The sequence below is a fragment of the Hibiscus syriacus genome, unplaced genomic scaffold, assembly GCF_006381635.1.
Source record: "Hibiscus syriacus cultivar Baekdansim isolate YM2019G1 unplaced genomic scaffold, ASM638163v2 tig00111996_pilon, whole genome shotgun sequence".
Lineage (NCBI taxonomy): Eukaryota > Viridiplantae > Streptophyta > Magnoliopsida > Malvales > Malvaceae > Hibiscus > Hibiscus syriacus.
The window spans coordinates 1,864,431-1,879,791 of record NW_024063233.1 but is presented as its reverse complement, the minus strand read 5'-3'; the positions used below and the strand labels follow the sequence as shown (position 1 = coordinate 1,879,791).

At 34.4% G+C, this 15,361-nt stretch overlaps 1 pseudogene; it reads right to left on the bottom strand.

The window, feature by feature from the left end:
* Positions 1 to 4,554: 4,554 nt before the first annotated feature.
* Positions 4,555 to 15,167, bottom strand: LOC120173989 (annotated as a pseudogene).
* Between the last annotated feature and the right edge of the window lie 194 nt (positions 15,168 to 15,361).

Here is a 15,361-nt window from a genome sequence, read left to right as displayed (position 1 = left end):
TGACGGTGATGGATGGCCAGGCTCTTGAAGATACATGCGATCCTTGGTGGGGTATTTTCGGGTTTGGAGTTTAGGTTTTGAGGTTGTAGCTGAGAGAAGCCATTTTTGAGTTAGAAGTGATGTGAGATACTGATATGGCAAGGAGTCGTAGGCAAGACGATGAAGAACGGGATGGCATGACGGTTGGATTCTTGCCGAAAGTGAAAGATATAAGAAATGGATTCCAGACATTTCCATTATCATTAATTTAATACCATCTCCCCCAATTTGTCCACTTTTACCTACTCTATTATCCTCATTCACGTTTTTCTTTTAAAAAAATAAATTGCCCATTATTATAAAAGATATATATTATTGAGTGGCCCTTAATATGTTTAATAAAATAATAGTATGATAAAACAATTATTTGTCAATCAAACCTTTTAACATTTCACATATTTTAAACTGAAAAAATCTAACCCCATATTGGGGTGTGACAATTCTCTCCTCCTTAAAAGAATTTCGTCCTCGAAATTCACTCATGTCACATAATTGCATAAATTAAACTTCCATCAGTTCTTTCGTATCTTTCATGTAACTCTTATAGAAAGACGGATCCTCCACTAATCCTTAACCAGTTGAGTATACCTTTTCTTCAAAATTCTCCCTCATTCCAATAAAATAATCATAACAGATTTATCCTTAATAAAATAATCAGAACAAATTTATCCTTGTGGAATCAATTCAGCCTTGGTTACGAGAATATGCTCATAAAACATTAACATATCCCAATTTCATTTCCGGAGTCGGGTCAGAATTTCTCAGATGAGTAACTCTTACATGGCTCGTAAGATACTTTACAGAATTCAGATGAACATTACTGGTATTCCTTTTATGCAATGGTAGAGTCTTAACGGATAAAAACTTTGGTTTTCTCGCTACAGATAGGGACTCAGCCCTGGAGTTTCGACTCAGGGAGGTACGATTGTAGTCTAGGGGCATGTACTGATCAAACATCTTTTGAAATTCGACCGACCGGTCTATCTTGAAAATTTTGACTCAAACCAAAGCTCTGATACCACTAAATATAACCCCCTCAGACTGATGCGAGTAACCCGATCCGATCTGGAGTGTCACATTAAGGCTACCGGAGCGACCCACTGTAAAAATAGCGAAAAATTTAAAATTTTTCTTAAAACTTGTAAACTAATAAAATCATTTATCACTATTAAAAAAATAAAACAGATTTTCAGACTCGTATATAAAACAAAATACAATTGCATGCCCCCTAATCATATGTACCGTACTCTGCAAACAGCACCAGAAGAACTCCCTTACTGAAGTCGATAGCTGCACTGGTACAATTTTTAGCCTGAAAAAATGAGTAACAAAGTGAGCTTTAGAAAGCTCAGTACTACAGAACTACTAGATGATGCTGATGAACTTGCATATACAAATAAACATATATTTCCTTATTGTTTCCGAACATTTACAGATTTTTTATGCTGAGCAGAAATCTTACTGATATTTCAGGTGGTAACGGACAATGAGCTTTCAGTTCAGAGAAATATTTCGGATGACTGAGTTCAGGAGATCAGAATAGGTTATCTAGTGTGTTCCCAAAAACCATGTAACTTCAGATCTTTTTAAAACACACACATATATATATATATACCCCCATCCCAACATAACATAATGTGTAGGTCCCCATAACCATACACCCAACCCACACAACTTGTAAGGCCCTGAGCACAAAGCCGAGGAACCTGCAGAAATACTTCCTTCAACAATACCCCCCAATTAAAACATTTTTCTATCATTAAACGGAGATATCAAAAATCAAAACAGAATTCGGATTAGATATCAGAACAGAATCCAGATCAGAAATCAGAACAAAATTCAAGTTGAAAATAAGATAAAATATTTATATGATTAGGGAACACACCAGAGTTTACAGATATTATTCAAAGATACTGGATAATCTAATCAGGTAGAGAGACATGAATCTTTAGTTTACCGATAGATGTTCGGAAGTTAGAATCATTATTTGAAAAGTTCATTAACTGACAGAATCATCAGTTATTCAGGATATGATTTATCGGGATCATCTTATTCGGACACTTTTTTGAAGCTCTACGAAATCTGAAAGTATTCAGAATCTTTACAATCTATGACGATTAATTCGATTATCGAACAACTCCAGAAGAATAGCTCCCAGAACCAATACTTATCAACTTGTCAATTCATAACCTTCCAGGGTATTTACTCTTTAATACCAAATATTCTTATCCATAGATCATCTTCTTAGTCATCACTGAATAGATCTTAAGGAGACAAACAAATATTCTAATGGTCTTTATTTCATTTCCATGTTTCAACTATATCATGAAATACTGACGTGCTTGATTTGTAGTTCATGATCCATAAGAACATTATATCATGTATGTTCATTAACATTTCCAGATTCATCCAAATCACTTATTTAATCCTCAGTCCTTGAGGTTACTTAATTTATTTAGCATTCAAGTCCATTCCAGTTACTTCGGGATTTTCCAGAGTAATTCAAACGTTCCTGAATTTCAGATACATGTTTTACTTCCGTTCCATTCAATTTGGTCTTCGTGGTTGATTTGTCGAACAAACGTCCAATTCTTAATACTGAATGCGATCAAGAGTTGAGCTAAGCTGAATACTTCCAAAATTTATCATCGAGCCAAACTTGAGAAGACGAACACGTATTCCAGTAATATCTATGTCATTCAGGTATTGACATAGCTTTAGAGTTGATCTACTCACTTAAATTGTCTTCCATTACTTTTAAAGGTAATCCAACACCTATGCTTATTTGGATTCCTTAATTAATCCAAGACATTTACTTAGTTTAAGCCATAAGGTTATTTTGGTAATTTTGGTGTTCAGTTTTATTCCATTTATTTCAGAGCTCGAGGATATCTAATCATTCATGAGCTTGGTGATATTCTTGGGTCATTTCCATTACATGGGTATTTTTTCGTTTTATAGATCTACGGTTTTTCAATCTTTTCCTTCCATCCGGTCTTATTATTTAATTTCGATTTATCATCTATTTCAGTCCCTTCGAACAATACTGGTAAAAGAGCACCCTTCGATAATTGTTCTTTAGGTATTTACTCATAACTCGGATATTTTAGGTTCAAATGTCTTCTCAGATTTTACAAACGAAATATCAAGAATTTTTCTTCACTAAGACAGGACCTTAACAATCAAATCTGTACTTAATCAAGTTAAGTACGAATCCTCAAAGAACTTTCTCATTCAGGGTTAACTCGGACTATTTTACCGAACAATTGCATTTTTGTAATTTCTTAACCAGATAATTTCAGTATTTACTCTTAACAAAAATAAATATAATTTAGAGATCCTATGGTTAATTTCTTTTCGAAACATTCTCAAATCTTGAAATGATTCCTTAACAGACTTCTAGTATCGCACATAAACCCTATTGGGGTTAAAAACCGGTTAACCAAATTTTCCAAGCAAAACTAGCATTCCTTATGCTCATCTGTAAATTTATCAGATCAGTATGCCTTTTCAGAGTTATTAACCAACTTCCAGGGACAATTCTTGACATCTTATAACATAAGGGTATTTTCGTAATTTTATCATATCATAATATTCTCATAATTTCCCATCCAAATACCTTTGATGAATTAAATTATATGATACAGATCTAAACTGATTCCTTTATCACTACGCACAGAACTTGTAATTTTAATTCTAACAATTCCCCAATTTCTTATAAAAGTCATCTAAAACATAATCAGTTACTAAACCTTTTTACCGTATTCAGATCAAGTGTAGAAATTAATCAACTCCACAAAAGTGACCAACATTTTCTTATTCATGCATTTACCAATATCAACATATTCTAATAAGCATAAAGAGGTAGTAAAGTATTACCTCGATTTTTGTGCCATACTGATCGACCATATAAATTCCTTTCGAACGCCCTCGATCTTTTAATTTAACTTCCAATATTTTCCTCACGATCCAGGCCATCAAAATTACTAACTCGTATCCAAAATTAATATCTAAATAATAATTTGATGACTCAATTGGTAAAATTGAAAATTATTGTTGCCATCAAAATATTTAATTACTTAAATTAGTGACTAAATTAATCTTGTGAAAACTATTATGTCATAACTATAACCACTTGGAAACTAAGAGACAAGGTAAATATCTCACCAAACTTGGATGACATACCTTGTGATTTACCCTTTTTTGCATGATATCAATAATTCCCCCACAATCCCACGTGCCTTACTATACCCATTTACATTTATTTATATTATTCTCCATTACCAGTGCTCAAAATAGCCAAATGATAAGCACTAAACCAGCTAGGACAAGGAGAAAGCTGGTGTAGAATCCCAACAGCGAGACCAACCCACGCATAATCGATAAATGGCGATGGCTTCCCTCCTTGTCTCCCTTCTTTCATACTTAATAAACCTTATCATTGTGCTCACATGCACACAAAAATGAAGAGCGTTTCATCTTCTCCAAATCACTTCCCAACACTTTGCATTAATTTCAATTCAAAGCAGCAACACCAGCACTACTAGCTGCCTGATATGTACTGACCACCATACGAGTCACCTTAGCATGGCGATGAAGAGGAGTAGCAGCCATTAAGTAGATAATGGTAGAACAGTTGGGGTTTGAAATAAAAACACTTTTTTTCACCAACTTTAATCCAATCCATTGCTCCCGGATTCACGTCCGGGATAACTAAAGGCACTCCATCAACCATTCGAAACGCCGAGCTATTATCCACCATGATGGCACCTTTATCCACCGCAATGGGATCGAACTATTTACTTATAAACCCACCAGCATTAAAAAGAGCGATGTCAACATTCGTCGAAGCTGTCGGCGGTTAGTTCCTGGACGGTAAAGGTGCTGTCTTGGAAGGTGTTGAGTTAATCGGTCGATAGAATTGGCCAAGAGGGGGGTGAATTGGCAATAAAAATTTTGGTGGAAGCTTTTGCAGAAAATTGAAAGTAATTGCACAACGATTTAGAGTGGTTCGACTTTATCAACCAAAGTCTACGTCCACTACCTTAGCTATCCACACTAAGGATTTTCCAACAAATTCACTAATTTTTTCTTTCTTTTGAGGCCAAAGAATTAACCTTACAACTCCCTCAAGAATATACCACAATTCTTGAGAACACTCTTTTCTCAAAGAGAAGATTACAAATTTGCAAACTTACAAGAAAAACCTCACAAGGCAAATATGTTTGCACAATTCTAGAACAAAGAAAGAAAAGTCAAGAATAAATACAATTGAGCACAATAAGTGTTCTTGAAAGCAAAATGAATATTGAATGAAAAATATACTTGAAATGCTCAAACTTGAGGTTTGATGCTTTCTCTTTGATTATTTCTTGATTCTAGTTGCTTATTGTTTCTTATTATTGATCAAAGGCTTCTAAGTTTGTTTAAATACACCTTGAATCACTTCTGAACGTTGGGGATGTTTAGTGGAGTCAATATAGCTATTTAAGTGTGAAAACAATTAATTAAAGCAGTTGGGAGCGTCAGTGCATCGATGCATACCCATGGTGCATAGGTGCATCAATGTAAAATTCAAATATTTTGACCGTTGGACTCTTAGTGCATCGGTGCACTAAGAGTGAAACGATGCATCAAGTGCATTCGATGTTTCAAAATAGCCAGAGTGCATCGATGCATGGCTGGTGCATCGATGTTTTCATAAAATCCTCAGTGCATCGGTGCATGGTAAGTGCATCGGTGCATGGTAAGTGTATCGGTGCATGGTAAGTGCATCGATACATGAAATGCATTCGATGTTCAATTTAATTCATGGTGCATCGATGCATGGATTGGTGCATTGGTGCATCACTCTGAAAAATTGATTTTAGGCTTGATTTTGGTTCAAAATACTTTGTGAAAATTGTTTCAAAAATATATTAAGTATAAAACACAATTTTACAGATTTAGTAAGGTTTGAAATTGATCTTAAAAGACTTGGAGTAATATTTTGATATTCGATTAATTGAATCAAATATACTTAGAAAATCATTTGTAAAATCTTAAAATTCTTTTAAACTAATTTGTTATATCGAAATATCAAAAATGTTTTCAACAATCTCTCCCTCTTTGATATAACAAAACATTTGTGTTATTTTAAGATTTTCTAAAAAAAAAATTGAAATCAATTTTGAAAAATTACTCCTTCTTACTTAAACACTTCTCCCTTTTTTTTCTTAACATTTCTCCCCTTTTTTGTTAAATCAAAAAGTCTTAAAACCCGATTTAAACAAGGTTTTGAAAAACATAGCCAATTGATTAAATATATATATATATAGCTTAAGCTGCTAAGATCATAATCAAAAGAGAAATTAGCCATTAGTTTCATAATCAATATTCATAATAGAATGAGAAATGGTAAATTGGTCATATTTCAACTAAAAAGTAAATGATGCATATATTGAAACAAACCAAAATATATATGAAATAAAAGTTCAAATATCCATCAAACAAATATCCAAAAATCAAAGAAAGACAATCCAAAATGTTTTAACAATTTAAATTCAAGTTCAAACCCAAAAACTATCAAAGCAAGATAAATCTATTCATCCATCGAAGGATCAGGAAGAGGAGGAGGGTAACGAGCTCTCATATCAAGCGTAAGTACATCTAAACGATCATTCATATCTTGTTGTCGAGCTCCCAAGGTAGAGAGCTGTGACTTAATTAATCTGAAGCGTGAATCCATGGCCGCATACCGTAAATCAAATGTCTCCAAAAACGAACGAAAATATGGAGGCATTTGATCTTCTTGTGAAACTGGTTCCGGTGCAGGCTCGTCATCAGGTACGTGATCATCGATGTCTTGCATAAGTTGTTGAAATTCAGGATCATCGTCAGAAGCCGGAGCCGGAGGAGGAGGAGGAGCACGAGAGGAGCTAGGAGCAGCTCGTGAGGAACTAGCTCCCGGAGTTTGCTTTCCGGGTCTAAAAACCCATTGTCCGGTTACCTCGTCTTGTTTCCAATCCACTTTCTTCAAGGATGTGAGATTGATTTGATTTTGGAGTGGGATAGGATTGTCTAGAGAGACGTCTAGACCAAGTTTGATAAAGAGGTTACTAAGAAGACATCCATAAATCAATGTTTCAATATGTTTTGAAGGAACAATGTTTATGATGTCCACTAATTGACTGAATATAATACGGGCAGATTTATTTGATTTTATTTTTAATACAATACATCCACCATAAATCCCTAGCACGAAGTGTGGAGTACCTACCTCCGGATGGTCTAAACCACCAAGAGATCATCAAATGAAGAAAACGATCGTGATGAGATCGTAGAGTACTAACACTGGAGTTTGGAACATAGGGATATTCCACATTTTCACTCATTAAATACACCACTATCATCTAACCCAAATCAAAAAGCTATAGTCTCGGGGTCAATATTAATATATTGGCCTAAAAGATAGGATATAATGCCTATAGTTCCACATTGAGTTTCATTTTGAATACACACCGCATTGGAATAGAAGATGCGGACCAATTATTGATAGACGATCGGTTTAAGCTGAAACAATTTATCAAACTTCCAAGCTTTAAGAATCGGAAGGTATTCGAATTCAATGTCAACCATGGCTTGGGAATACGCTCTTCACGGATTCTATAAGTTTGGAAATAATTTCTTTACCTAGAGTACAATTCGTCTCTATGACGCTCATGCATGTTAAAACAAGATCCTAATAGAGATGAAGGTTGAGGAGGAATGAGATTAGGAGGTTGGTTTGAACGAGAACGACTCGACGAAGTCCTAGGGCGTTTGGGATTAGACATGGTTTAAGAATCGAAAAAAGAAATATAACCTGCAAATTGAAACACATGTATGCACAATAATCAATCCCAAAACTCAACTGAGTCCTCAATAATTCAAGGTTCTCTAAACTAAATCCTAATGGGCAATGTTTTGAAAAACTATTTGAAAATAATATTTGTAAATAATATGTATAGTTTTTCATGAAAACAACATAATTAAATCAAAAACATCAAATTTAGAAATTAAATTTAGATTTTTGATTTTTTTTATTTCGAAAATTCACAAATTCATTGAAATTTTGTGAGTTTTTTATGAAATTAGTTGTAAAAACTAGTTTGTAATCATCAAACTATCAATGCCCGATATAATGTTCATCCTAGAACTAATTAAAACTAGTCCTAAGATCAAAAATCAATAAAATAAGCTTTTTGAAATATTACCTTGAAAATTTCAGATTTGAGAGGAATGTGATGTTGTTTTGCTAGATTTGATGATAAATGTAGGATTAGGAGTTGAAAAACTCGAAGATTCCAACAATATTTTGTTGATTTTAAGCAAAAGTAGATTTTAGAAAGAGAGAGAGGCGAACGGTGTGAGTGTTTTAGAGTTAGGAGTTTGAGAATATAAAGAAAATCAGGGTTTTTATCTAAAAACCCGACGGATGCATCGATGCATGACCCCGTGCATCGATGCACATTCAAGGAGTGCATCGGTGCATCAACATGATGAATCGATGCACATTCAAAGGGATGCATCGATGCATTGTTAAGTGTATCGATGCATGAAGCACATAAATGTTAAAAACATCCGTTTTGAACACTTAAAATGCTAAATTAATTAGCTCTAGTGGTATTGGCAACTCATTTATTGAAAATTAATCATGTTCAATCAATCAAATTAGTCTTTAAACAATATTTGAACATAAACTTAATTTTCACCAAATAACATAAACTCCCCCTAACTAATACCAATGAATGCAATAAAAAATTACCATAATAAGCATTTTTCATTTATTCTTAAAAGTGCTAAAATTATTTTAAGCACTAAGTGAAGATATGTCAGTTAAACCTAATTCTCTCCTAAGTGTCCAAAATCTTTCATTGTCTAAAGGTTTTGTAAAGATATCCGCTAATTGATGCAAAGTATCAACAAATTATAGAACTACATCTTCCTCAGTGACATGGTCTATAATGAAGTGATGTCTTATTTCAATGTGCTTAGTTCTAGAGTGTTGGATGGAATTTTTAGTGAGACAAATAGCAATAGTATTGTCACACTTGATAGGAATAGTACCTACTTCAAATCCATAATAAAAAAATTGTTGTTTCATCCATAAAACTTGTGCACAGCAACTACCGGCTAAAATGTATTCCGCTTCAGTGGTAGATAATGCAACACAATTTTGTTTCTTTGAAAACCAAGAAATCAACATATTTCCAAGGAATTGGCAAGTACCGGAGGTGCTTTTCCTATCTAATTTGCATCCTCCATAATCCGCGCATGCAAGCTAAAGCTAGAGTCTCTAGGATACCAAAGTCCTAAACTAGGAGTGTCCTTAAGGTATCTAAAGATTCTCTTAACATCTAGTAAATGTGATTCCTTAGGTCATGATTGAAATCTAGCACATAAGCAAACACTAAACATAATATTCGGTCTACTTACAGTTAGATACAGTAAAGATCCAATCATTGACCTATATAATTTAACATCTACATATTTACCTCATTCATCTAAGTCAAGCTTTGTCGATGAGCTCATTGGAGTGTTGTGTGGCTTTCCATTTTCCAGTCCAAAATTCTTGAGCATATCTTTGACATACTTAGCTTGATTGATGAAGATGCCATCTTTTCTTTGCTTGATTTGGAGTCCCAAGAAAAATGAGAGCTCCCCCATCATGCTCATCTTGAATTCACTTTGAATTAGCTTAGAAAATTCTTGGCAAAGAACATCATTAGTAGAACCAAATATTATATCATCAACATAAATTTGAACTACTAATAAATCTTTACCTTTATGCTTTAAAAACAATGTAGTGTCAACCTTCCCTTTTGAAAAATCTTTTTCAATTAAAAAGATTGACAATCTTTCATACCAAGCTCTAGGAGCTTGTTTTAAACCATAAAGTGCTTTTGTCAATTTAAGAACATGATTTAGAAATTTTGAATCTTCAAAACCTGGAGGTTGTTCCACATACACTTATTCTTTTATAAAACCATTTAGAAATGTACTTTTAACATCCATTTGATATAATTTAAATTCATGAAAACAGGCAAATGCTAATAACATTCTAATTGCTTCCATCCTAGCTACGGGAGCGTATGTTTCATCATAGTCTATACCCTCTTCTTGAGTATACCCTTGAGCAACAAGTCTAACCTTGTTTCTCACTATATTACCACTCTCAACAAGCTTATTCCTAAATACCCATCTAGTACCTACAGTAGATTTATTATTAGGCCTTTCAATTAATGTCCATACTTTACTTCTCTCAAATTGATTTAACTCTTCTTGCATAGCCATGATCCAATGTTCATCATTTAATGCTTCTTTAATATTCTTAGGCTCTATGCATGAGATAAATGCAACATATTTACAAATATTTCTAAGAGAAGATCGAGTTGTTACCCCTTTTGATGGATCACCTATAATCTCACCATCCTTGACATAGTTGTATTCTCTTGGATAAGATACTTCCCTTTCTTCAATGGTTGGATTCTCGAGAGGATCATGAGTTTCCTCATCTTTCGTTTCTTCCTTTGATGATGATTCTCCAACGTCATGTCTAACGTCATTTGCTTGTACAATACCTACATCATCATTAACACAAGAATCCTTCCTTGGAAGGAGATTATCATCGAAAACAACATGTATAGACTCTTATACAACTAAAGTTCTTTTATTAAATACTCGATAAGCTTTAGAATTTAAGGAATAACCCAAAAAAATTCTTTTATCACTTTTAGCATCAAATTTGCCAAGGTTTTCTTTACCGTTGTTTAAAACAAAACATTTACATCCAAAAGGATGAAAATAACTAATGTTAGGCTTTTTATTTTTGAAAATTTCATATTGAGTTTTCTTTAAAATTGGCCTAATCACTACTCGATTTACAACATAACAAGCGGTATTTATGGCTTCAGCCTAAAAATATTTTGGCAAATTATTTTCACAAAGCATGGTTCTAGCCATTTCTTCTAAAGTTTGATTTTTCCTTTCAACAACTCCATTTTGTTGAGGGGTTCTAGGTGCTGAAAAATTATGGCTAATACCATTAGAATTACAAAACTCATTAAATCCAAGATTTTCAAATTCAGTGCTATGATAACTTCTAACACTAGTGATAGAGTAACCTTTTTCGTTTTGGATTACTTTTGAAAATGTGATGAAATTTTCTAATGCTTCATCTTTAGTACTTAAGAATATAACCCAAGTATATCTAGAATAGTCATCTACCAAGACAAATGCATATTGTTTTCCACCCAAGCTAGTAGTCCTAGTTGGCCCAAAAAGATCTATATGGATCAATTGTAATTCTCTACTAGTTGATACATCATTAATGGATTTAAAAGAAATTCGCTTTTGTTTTCCTTTAGCACAAGCATCACAGATTTTATCATTATCAAATTTAAGCTTAGGCAACCCTCTTACTAAGTCTCCTTGAATTAGCTATTGTAAAACACTCATACTAGCATGTCCTAGTCTCCTATGTCATAACCAACTATCATGCTCATCCTTAGCAACTAGGCATAAATTAGTCACATTAATAGAATCTAAATGCACCATGTATATATTTCCTATTCTATGACCAACAAGCATAATCCGATTAGATGCAATGTCAATGACTTTACAACCATTATTTCAAGCATGACATTGAATCTCTTATCGCATAATTGACTAATACTCAATAGATTATGCTTTAATCCATTCACATATAACATATTTTTAATTTGTATAGAAGAGGTATTCCCTATAGTACCAATACCTTCAATGTGACCTTTTGAATTATCACCAAAAGTCACTTCTCCATTTTTGGCGTTAAGTTCTATGAACCGGCTTTTATCTCCGGTCATGTGTCTCGAGCATCCACTATCAAGGTACCATGAATTTGGATTTGTTTCCCGTGCCTTGTAGCAATGCTCATTTGCCTACAAACATAGATTAATTTCTAATTTTTGGTACCCAAATTCTTAGAATCTTCCCCGATAGCCATTAAGCACAAGTTTGCAACTTCTTGTTCCTCTTCATCAGAAGCTTCTTCATCGCTCCATGTAGCTACATGAGCCTTGTGCTTCATTTTGGATTAACCCTTTTTCTTTAATTATGGGCAATCATATTTGACATGCCCCGACTTTTTGCATTCATAGCAAATAATTGAGTCTTTCTCATTCGATTCAGTTTTGAAGCCTTCATTGCGTTTGAATTTTCTTCCTCGGGTGGGCATCATCAACTTTCTGAATCGTTTGGCAAATAATGCCATTTCCTCGTCATCATCATCGTCATTTGAATCAGTCTCATCTTTTATGGATTTGAGAGAAACTCCAATGTTTTTCTTCTTTTCCTTATCCTTTGGTGTCTCGTCAATCTTATCGAGGTCCACTTCATCTTCAAGTATCATTTCATGAGTGATAAGGGAACCGATTAGCTCTTCAAGAGTTAAGGACGTTAGATCCTTAGACTCGATGATTGTCATCTTCTTTGATTTCCATGATTTTGGAAGAGAGTAGACTAACTTTCTCACAATCTTTTCATTTGAAATGATCTCTCCATATGATTTGAGACCATTGACAATCGTTGAAAATCTATCCGTCATAGCTTTGATATCTTCATTTGATTTCATCCTGAAATTTTCATAGCTATGCGTTAGAATGCTAATTTTAGATTTCTTTACCTCATCGGTACCTTCATGAGTGACTTGAAGCTTATCCCATATTTCTTTGGCGGTTGTACAAGATGAAACTCTTCCGTATTCATCTGGTCCAAGAGCACAAAATATGATATGGATGGCTTTGGAGTTGAGCTGGAACATTCTTGTCTCTCCTTCACTCCACAACCTTGGATGAGTGAGAGGCTTGATGTATCCTTCTTCTACGGCATTCCATGCTCCCATATCACTTGCTTGAATGAAGTACATCATCCTATTTTTCCAATAGGCATAGTTAACTCCATTGAAGAAATGAGGCTTGTTGACGGGCATCGAATCGAGACTGGAGTCGTAATTTGAAGCGGAGGCCATTAATGACTTGATAATCGATGTAACTCTTCCCGAATCGACTCAAGAGGCGATTAAACCTTCAAATGAGTGAGGTTCTGATACCAATTGCTGAGTTAATCGATCGATGGAATTGGCTAAGAGGGGGTAAATTGGAAATAAAAATTTTAGTGGAAGCTTTTGCAGAAAATTGAAAGTAATTGCACAACGATTTAGAGTGGTACGACTTTATCAACCAAAGTCTACGTCCACTACCTTAGCTATTCACACTAAGGATTTTCCAACAAATTCACTAATTTGTTCTTTCTTTTGAGGCCAAAGAGATAACCTTACAACTCCCTCAAGAATATACCCCAATTCTTGAGAACACTCTTTTCTCAAAGAGAAGATTAAAATTTGCAAACTTACAAGAAAAATCTCACAAGGAAATATATGTTTGCACAATTCTAGAACAAAGAAAGAACACTCAAGAATAAATACAATTGAGCACAATAAGTGTTCTTGAAAGCAAAATGAATATTGAATGAAAAATAGGCTTGAAATGCTCAAACTTGAGGTTTGATGCTTTCTCTTTGATTCTTTCTTGATTCTAGTTGCTTGTTGTTTCTTATTATTGATCAATGGCTTCTAAGCTTGTTTAAATACACCTTGAATCGCTTCTAAACGCTGGGATGATTAGTGGAGTCAATAGAGCCGTTTAAGTGTTAAAACAATTAATTAAAGCAGTTGGGAGCGTCAGTGCATCGATGCATACCCATGGTGCATCGGTGCATCAGTGTAAAATTCAAATATTTTGACCGTTGGACCCTTAGTGCATCACTGCACTAAGGGTGCATCGATGCATCAAGTGCATTCGATGTTTCAAAATAGCCAGAGTGCATCGATGCATGGTTGGTGCATCGATGCATCAAATGCATTCGATGTTTTCATAAAATCCTCAGTGCATCGATGCATGGTAAGTGCATCGATGCATGAAATGCATTAGATGTTTAATTTAATTCATGGTGCATCGATGCATGGATTGGTGCATCGGTGCATCACTCTGAAAAATTGATTTTAGGCTTGATTTTGGTTCAAAATACTTTGTGAAAATTGTTTCAAAAATATATTAAGTATAAAACACAATTTTACACATTTAGTAAGGTTTGAAATTGATCTTAAAAGACTTGGAGTAATATTTTGATATTCGATTAATTGAATCGAATATACTTTGAAAATCATTTGTAAAATCTTAAAATTCTTTTAAACTAATTTGTTATATCGAAATATCAAAAATGTTTTCAACAGAAGGAAACGGACTTACCAGCGGAGCGTTTGGAGGCGAGGAGCTTGAGGAAATGATAAGGGAAGTCGGGATCGAAGAATACGGAAAGAAATTCTTGGCCAACAGTGCCAGTGACGCCTATGACAGCGATGGATGGCCAGACTCTTAAAGATACATGCGAACCTTGGTGGGGTATTTTTGGGTTTGGAGTTTAGGTTTTGAGGTTGTAGCTGAGAGAAGCCATTTTTGAGTTAGAAGTGATGTGAGATACTGATATGGCAAGGAGTCGTAGGCAAGGCGATGAAGAACGGGATGACATGGCGGTCGGATTCTAGCCAAAAGTGAAAGATATAAGAAATGGATTCCACACATTGCCATTATCATTAATTTAATACCATCTCACCCAATTTGTCCACTTCTACCTACTCTATTATCCTCATTCACGTTTTTCTTTTAAAAAAATAAATTGCCCATTATTATAAAAGATATCTATTATTGAGTGGCCCTTAATATGTTTAATAAAATAATTGTATGATAAAATAATTATTTTTCAATCAAACCTTATAACATTTCACATATTTTAAACTGAAAAAATCGGACCCCATATTGGGGTGTGATATTTGGGGCTGGCCTCCTATGTGATTCACTTCCTTCAATATTTCCTTGTTTAATGGCCATATAAACCATCTCTTCGACCATCACGACATCAATGAAGCTCCCAAAAGTGATTGCAACTAAGTTTCCGAAGAAAGGAGCTTTGAGAGTGTGCACAAAGAGTTTCCTTGCCTCCTCGTCAAAGTTCGGGATGCAGTAGTCTTCTAGATTGTTTAAAGGGTTGGTCACGGAATCTTGTGCCTTCATAGTAGAAGAGTCTCCTGGATACCCTTCAAATTTTTGAGTGTGATTACAAATTTCGATGGTGGTGGTGACGCCACTACTTCTTCACACCCCCTACTCCAGGGACGTTTGTAAAGTTCAATTCTGCGAAGTTGTCCTCTATTTCCTTAAGTCTAGCCTCTATTTTCCTTGCTTGAAAGCAAATGTTGTGAATATGT